This window comes from Delphinapterus leucas, chromosome 1 (assembly GCF_059928025.1).
Source record: "Delphinapterus leucas isolate spDelLeu-1000000601 "Yukka" chromosome 1, BTC_Dleu_Yukka2, whole genome shotgun sequence".
In the NCBI taxonomy this organism is placed as follows: Eukaryota; Metazoa; Chordata; class Mammalia; order Artiodactyla; family Monodontidae; genus Delphinapterus; species Delphinapterus leucas.
In genome coordinates, this window is record NC_143129.1 from 17,747,499 (window position 1) to 17,753,542 (window position 6,044).

A 6,044-nucleotide genomic window follows, 5' to 3' on the forward strand; every position below is an offset into this window, starting at 1 on the left:
CGAACACTAAATTGGGAACTAATTTTGGTTGTGAGGTTTGGCTGCCTGCCCACTTCCCTGGGAAAACAAGCAAATTATCTGTACTTTTTAGTCATAGAAGTTATATGATACCTGGAGCTGGCTTTTTAGTCTGGGGATTTATTTTTCTTTTAATCTACACTGGAAAAGCAAAAGAAAAATATATATGACAGGGAGTTTTGCAAAAAAATATATTTTGCCAGAAAATAAATCAAAATGAAATATACAAAGTGCTGTATCTGTGAAAAAAATATAACAAGTTAGGGGAACTTTAGGTGAAAGAGTGTGGTCGGCAGTATATTTGACTACAACACTAAAATATGCCATTAATTCAGTATGATTTTAGGAAAAAATCAACTCCCACAATTACCTGAGAGTAAAAATTCAACCGGTCAATCTATTATGTTCATCCAGCAAGAAAACTTGTTTGTAAATGTTTGTCTTTAGAATACAGTCTTATAATTCATTTTCTGAATGCACTTATTTTTGCACATAAATAGGGTAGTCAAGTGAGACTTGACTGAAGTGTGTTTGTGAAGTGTGTTTGGGTAAACAAAAGATTTATGTGATAAGCTAAATTCTAACCTACATAGTTACATATTTTTCCTTGATGAATACAATTGATGATGGGTTATATAATTTATTAGGAAGGTGTATTAGAAGTGAGGCACTTAGAAATAGAGAAGTTATATGACTTTAGGTTATAAAGATAAACTAAGAATAGAGAAAGGTTGTGCTTTCTAAAGTTTATGATTGTTTTATAAAATGGACACGTTAGGCTCCCACAGTATGGCCGGCGACATTAGCTAGCGCTCGCTCTGCTCTCTCTAACGGGGAAACAGCGGACTGCAAGAGACTGAGCTGTATCTGCCTCTACTTCCAAGAGACATGTTCAACTTTCGCTCACGAAAAAAAAAAAAAGCTGGGAAAATTTTATTAACCCTTTTTTTAAAAAAAGTTAATGTAAAATTATAGCAAAAAAAGAACCTGAACTTTAGTAACACAGCTGGAACAATTCGCAGTAGCGGCGGCAGCGGTAGGAGAAGAGATTTAATTTAGTTCATTTTCTGTGGTTCTTGGTTGTTCGCTAATCTCACGGTGATGGAAGCTGCACATTTTTTCGAAGGGACGGAGAAGCTGCTGGAGGTTTTGTTCTCCAGGCAGCAACCTGACGCAAACCAAGGATCTGGGGATCTTCGCACCATCCCAAGATCCGAGTGGGACATATTTTTGAAGGATGTGCAATGTTCAATCATACGTGTGACAAAAACTGACAAGCAGGAAGCTTGTGTATTCAGTGAGAGTAGCATGTTTGTCTCCAAGAGACGTTTCATTTTGAAGACATGTGGTACCACCCTCTTGCTGAAAGCACTGGTTCCCCTGTTGAAACTTGCTAGGGATTACAGTGGGTTTGACTCAACTCAAAGCTTCTTTTATTCTCCTAAGAATTTCATGGAGCCACCTCACCAAGGGTACCCACACCGGAATTTCCAGGAAGAAATAGAGTTTCTTAATGCAATTTTCCCAAATGGAGCAGCATATCGTATGGGACGCATGAATTCTGATTGTTGGTACTTGTATACTTTGGATTTCCCAGAGAGTCGGGTAATCAATCAGCCAGATCAAACCCTGGAAATTCTGATGAGTGAGCTTGACCCAGCGGTTATGGACCGGTTCTACAGGAAAGATGGTGTTACTGCAAAGGATGTCATTCGTGAGAGTGGAATTCGTGACCTGATACCAGGTTCTGTCATTGATGCCACACTGTTCAATCCTTGTGGGTATTCAATGAATGGAATGAAATCGGATGGAACTTATTGGACTATTCACATCACTCCAGAACCAGAATTTTCTTATGTTAGCTTGAAACAAACTTAAGTCAGACCTCCTATGATGACCTGATCAGGAAAGTTGTGGAAGTCTTCAAGCCAGGAATTTGTGACCACTCTGTTTGTAAATCAGAGTTCTAAATGTCTCACAGTACTTTCTTCGCCCCAGAAGATTGAAGGTTTTAAACCTCTTGATTGCCAGAGTGCTATGTTCAATGATTACAGTTTTGTTTTCACCAGTTTTGCTAAGAAGCAGCAACAGCAGAGTTGATTAAGAAAAATTAAGAAGAAACACAAAAGGAGAACACACATAGAAGAAGGTGGTGGCTGCCTTTTAGATATTGATAGCAAGGGCCACGCTTTCCATAACCACCACCTTGTAGTTGCAGAAAGCCCTAGATGTGATGATAGTGTAATCATTTTGAATTGTATGCATATTATATCAAGGAGTTGGATATCTTGCATGAATGCTCTCTTCTGTGTTTAGGTATCCCATGCCATTCTTGCTGTGAAATTGAAGTGCATGTAGAAAAACCTTTTACTATATGAAACTTTACAACACTTGTGAAAACAATTTAATTTGGTTTATGCACAGTGTAATATTTCTCCAGGTATCATCCAAAATTCCCCACAGACAAGGCTTTCGTCCTCATTAGGTGTTGGCCTCAGCCTAGCCATCTGGGACTGTTCTATTCAATTGCTACCAGGATTTTGCATCTAGTTACCTCCACCTTCTAGAACATATTCTTTACTAATGTTATTGAAACAAATTTCTACTTCATACAGATGTTTTTCCAGCACCAATCAAAGTTCTTCTTCCACGAGTCGAGTCCTCTAAGAAAATGACTGCAGTTTTCCATTTTGTGTATTACTACCTCACTGCTTCCTATACTTGTGTGACTTTAATTGATTCGTTCCTCACCATAGTGTCTCCCTCCCAACCAACCCCCTCCATAAAGCAATACACTGTTACACTGTGGGTTTACACTAACATTATTCCCCAGTGGGGGAATGGGGGGATGGACCCTGGGCTTAATTTTCTTTTAAGGTCAAGGGAGTCTGGCATTTTTCGTTACCATGAGCTCCTTTGGAATAAGCTGGTGTTGATTAGCAAAGAAGGTGTGGATTGATACTAGGGAATATTGGCTGTATAGAATAGAACTGTATGGAAACTGTATGCCATTCTGTGCCCCCCATTAATTGAGGTTAGCTTCTCATGAGTACCATGCCTTTATTAACTTGCTAAGTGGTAATATAAAAGAATTATCACTAAATTTGTTAGCAAGGAGATTTAAGATAAAGGTTTTATTGGATTCAACAAGTCAAGCCAGCTCAGATGATTCACCTTAACTTTTACTTTCGTAGCCATTTCCACTGATTTCTATTAAGGATATGCCATAAACTTTGGTTTAAAGCAGAATCGATGTCTTTGCCATCTTGTGACTTAAAAACCTCTGTGACTTTGTGATGCATGTGATAGTGTTCTGACGGCTCCTCTTACTGGTATTTCGTTCACCATGGAGTAGCATCAAGTGATGAACGAGAACTGTTCAGGTTATTCAGACATACTACACAGTGAGGCAGAATGCTATCCATAAAACATAACATACAAAATTCCAAAATGGTCAATGGGAAATGACCAGAAATACAGGCTTAAAAGAGTTGGCATCTTTTAGCTGTATTTGCTAATACGGACATTTATTTAAGCAGCTGAGAAAAGAGCAAAGTTGACTCAATTTTGTATTTCTTCTTGTCCTCAAACAATTTTTGATTCTTTCTGGATTGATGCAGTGATGTTTTTGTTCCTTCCGTACTTATAAATGAAACACTTTTTTTTTAGTGTTTCTAAACATAAATTCTACTTGGTTTGAAATCAAGTGATTGGAACACTTCTGACTTTTAAACATGTTGTTGATTCAAAGCTTCATTGAAGAAGATTTCAATCAATGGATCAGTCCGATTGTGTAATTAGCGTGCAGTACCTAATGTTTTGGTGTTATTATAAGGACCAATGCTCAAAGTGGATTTTGTTCTTGAACAGCGTTCCAGTAGATTTGATGAACATTTATTGGCTTGAGGTCTGATTCCCCCCCCCACACCGATAATAGAGTTAAGATTTCTATTTAATGTAGAAAAACTGCACAAATTTGTATGGAACAAAGCCTAGAAAAATGAAAACGATAGATTGAATAGTAATCTAAATTAATCCCAGTGTGTATGATAGAGGAGGGAAAGTTTTGGTGCCATAATTTCTCTCTTCATGGTGTTGGACTTAAATCAGTTGAAATGTATTTCTGTACCATAATTTAAGCTTCAGTAAAGGTTTGCTTGATTCATTGTCTAGTGACATTCAGAAAGTTTTCTGTTGATGTATTTTTTAAAATTTTATACATGACCAAATACTAAACACTTAAGTTTTTATAATTAATTGAGTAAATCAGTATTTAATGATCATTTTATAAGATTTATGGGAGCTGTCATAAAGATAAGATCTTTAAGATCCTGGGAGAACAGATTTAAACATTTTTTTGTTAGTGGCTTCGCACCTGAAGCTCAAAGGAAATCATCCAGGCTATATACCAGGATACGACAGAGTAGAAAGGGTATAAGTAGTAAGAATAAGAATGCTAGAGTTTGGAGCTAGATAAGTGAAAAGTTTGGAGGTGGAATAGTCTAACATTTACTATGAAATAGGCTCTTGATGGTGGGGTGGGGCAGTGTTTAATTCATGGTTATTTCTATTAACTAGAACAGTTATAAGCTTTTGATCATTTTGCCATGCAGGTACATATCCCATCATCAGGCAGAATTTCAGTTCTTCAGTCTCATCTACAATAAGCTAAAAACTGGAATCTTACAAAATGTGTATTTGGATCTTTCTCAGAATGAGCTTGTCAGGCTATTGTCCAAAATCTGAGTTAAAAAGGGTTGATCGTAGAAAAGCAGGTTGTTACATATGTGTGCAATACCTACAGTACCAGATTCTTTTACATGAACAGGTAACTGAGTTTGGAAGACACTTGGTGTTAATGAGATTCAGGGACATAATCTGAAAAATATGGTAAATGTGATAACACACTATGAAAGATAAAAGGCTTTTATTGTCCTAGCCAGATAACTCACCATTTCCTGGCTACCCACCTTCAAACTTTACATTCTCATCTACCCTTTTTGTCATAATGTAAGAAGTATTGGTCCTTTGGATTCCATCCCCCCATTCCTACCTTCAGAGACCTTGTAACTGAGTTCACTGCAAGCATGTCCACTGCTGCTCACCATCAGTTTGTTTTACTTTTCTAGTTTCTTCCCACTTACGTTTGCCCCTTAGGGTCCACTTTGTTAGTCCTTTACAAGATGACAAGTGTCAATTTTTACCCTCAAACTGAACCCTCTTCAGACTACTTCTTGCAATCCAGCATTTTCCTGAGTTGTTCAAACCAGAAACCTAGGATGAAATTGAGGTAGCGTCATAGAGATCTGTTATGTGACTAAGATTGGAAGAAAACCACTGGCAGTGTCAAGAGATGTCCAATATGCTGTTGGGTACATGAGCTGGGAGACCATAAAAATAGGTCGAGATTTGTAATTAAACATCTTAATTGGATGTATATTAAAAAAAATAGTACCTTGAACCTTCACACCCTAGCTTTGATAGTCCTCCATTCTGCTTTGGTACATTCATCTGTCCGCTATACACACCTGTTATTAGGTAAGATTTATAAAATTGAAATACACAAATCTTAACTACAATTTTGAAAATGGATACTTTTAGCCCACAGCTATATCAGGACAAAGGCAGGTTCTCTTATACCCCTACCTAAGCAACAAAGCACTACCCCTACTTTAGTTGGTAGTTTAAGTACTATCCATATTTTTTCACCAATGACTAGGGTTTCCCACCCCGCCCCCAGCTCTGAAACTAAATTGAATCACTTAATGCTTTCATTAGTATAAAGTTTTGAGAGGTTGAACCATGTATTTCTTTTTATTGCTGAGTAGTATTCCATTGTATGAATGTACCACAATTTGTTTAGCTATTCTCCTGTTAATGAACATTTTGTTTCCAGTTTTGGGAAAATATGAATAAAGCTGCTATGAACATTTGCAAAAAACAAACAGAAAAAAATAAATAAAATGGACATCTTAAAGAGATATGGGTATTAGATGAACTGAATATAGGTTCATTAAGTAATTGGT

General features: G+C 37.0%; 1 pseudogene; it reads left to right on the plus strand.

Annotated features, from left to right (window-relative positions):
* Positions 1–1,054: 1,054 nt before the first annotated feature.
* Positions 1,055–2,125, plus strand: LOC149750418 (S-adenosylmethionine decarboxylase proenzyme pseudogene; annotated as a pseudogene).
* Positions 2,126–6,044: the final 3,919 nt, after the last annotated feature.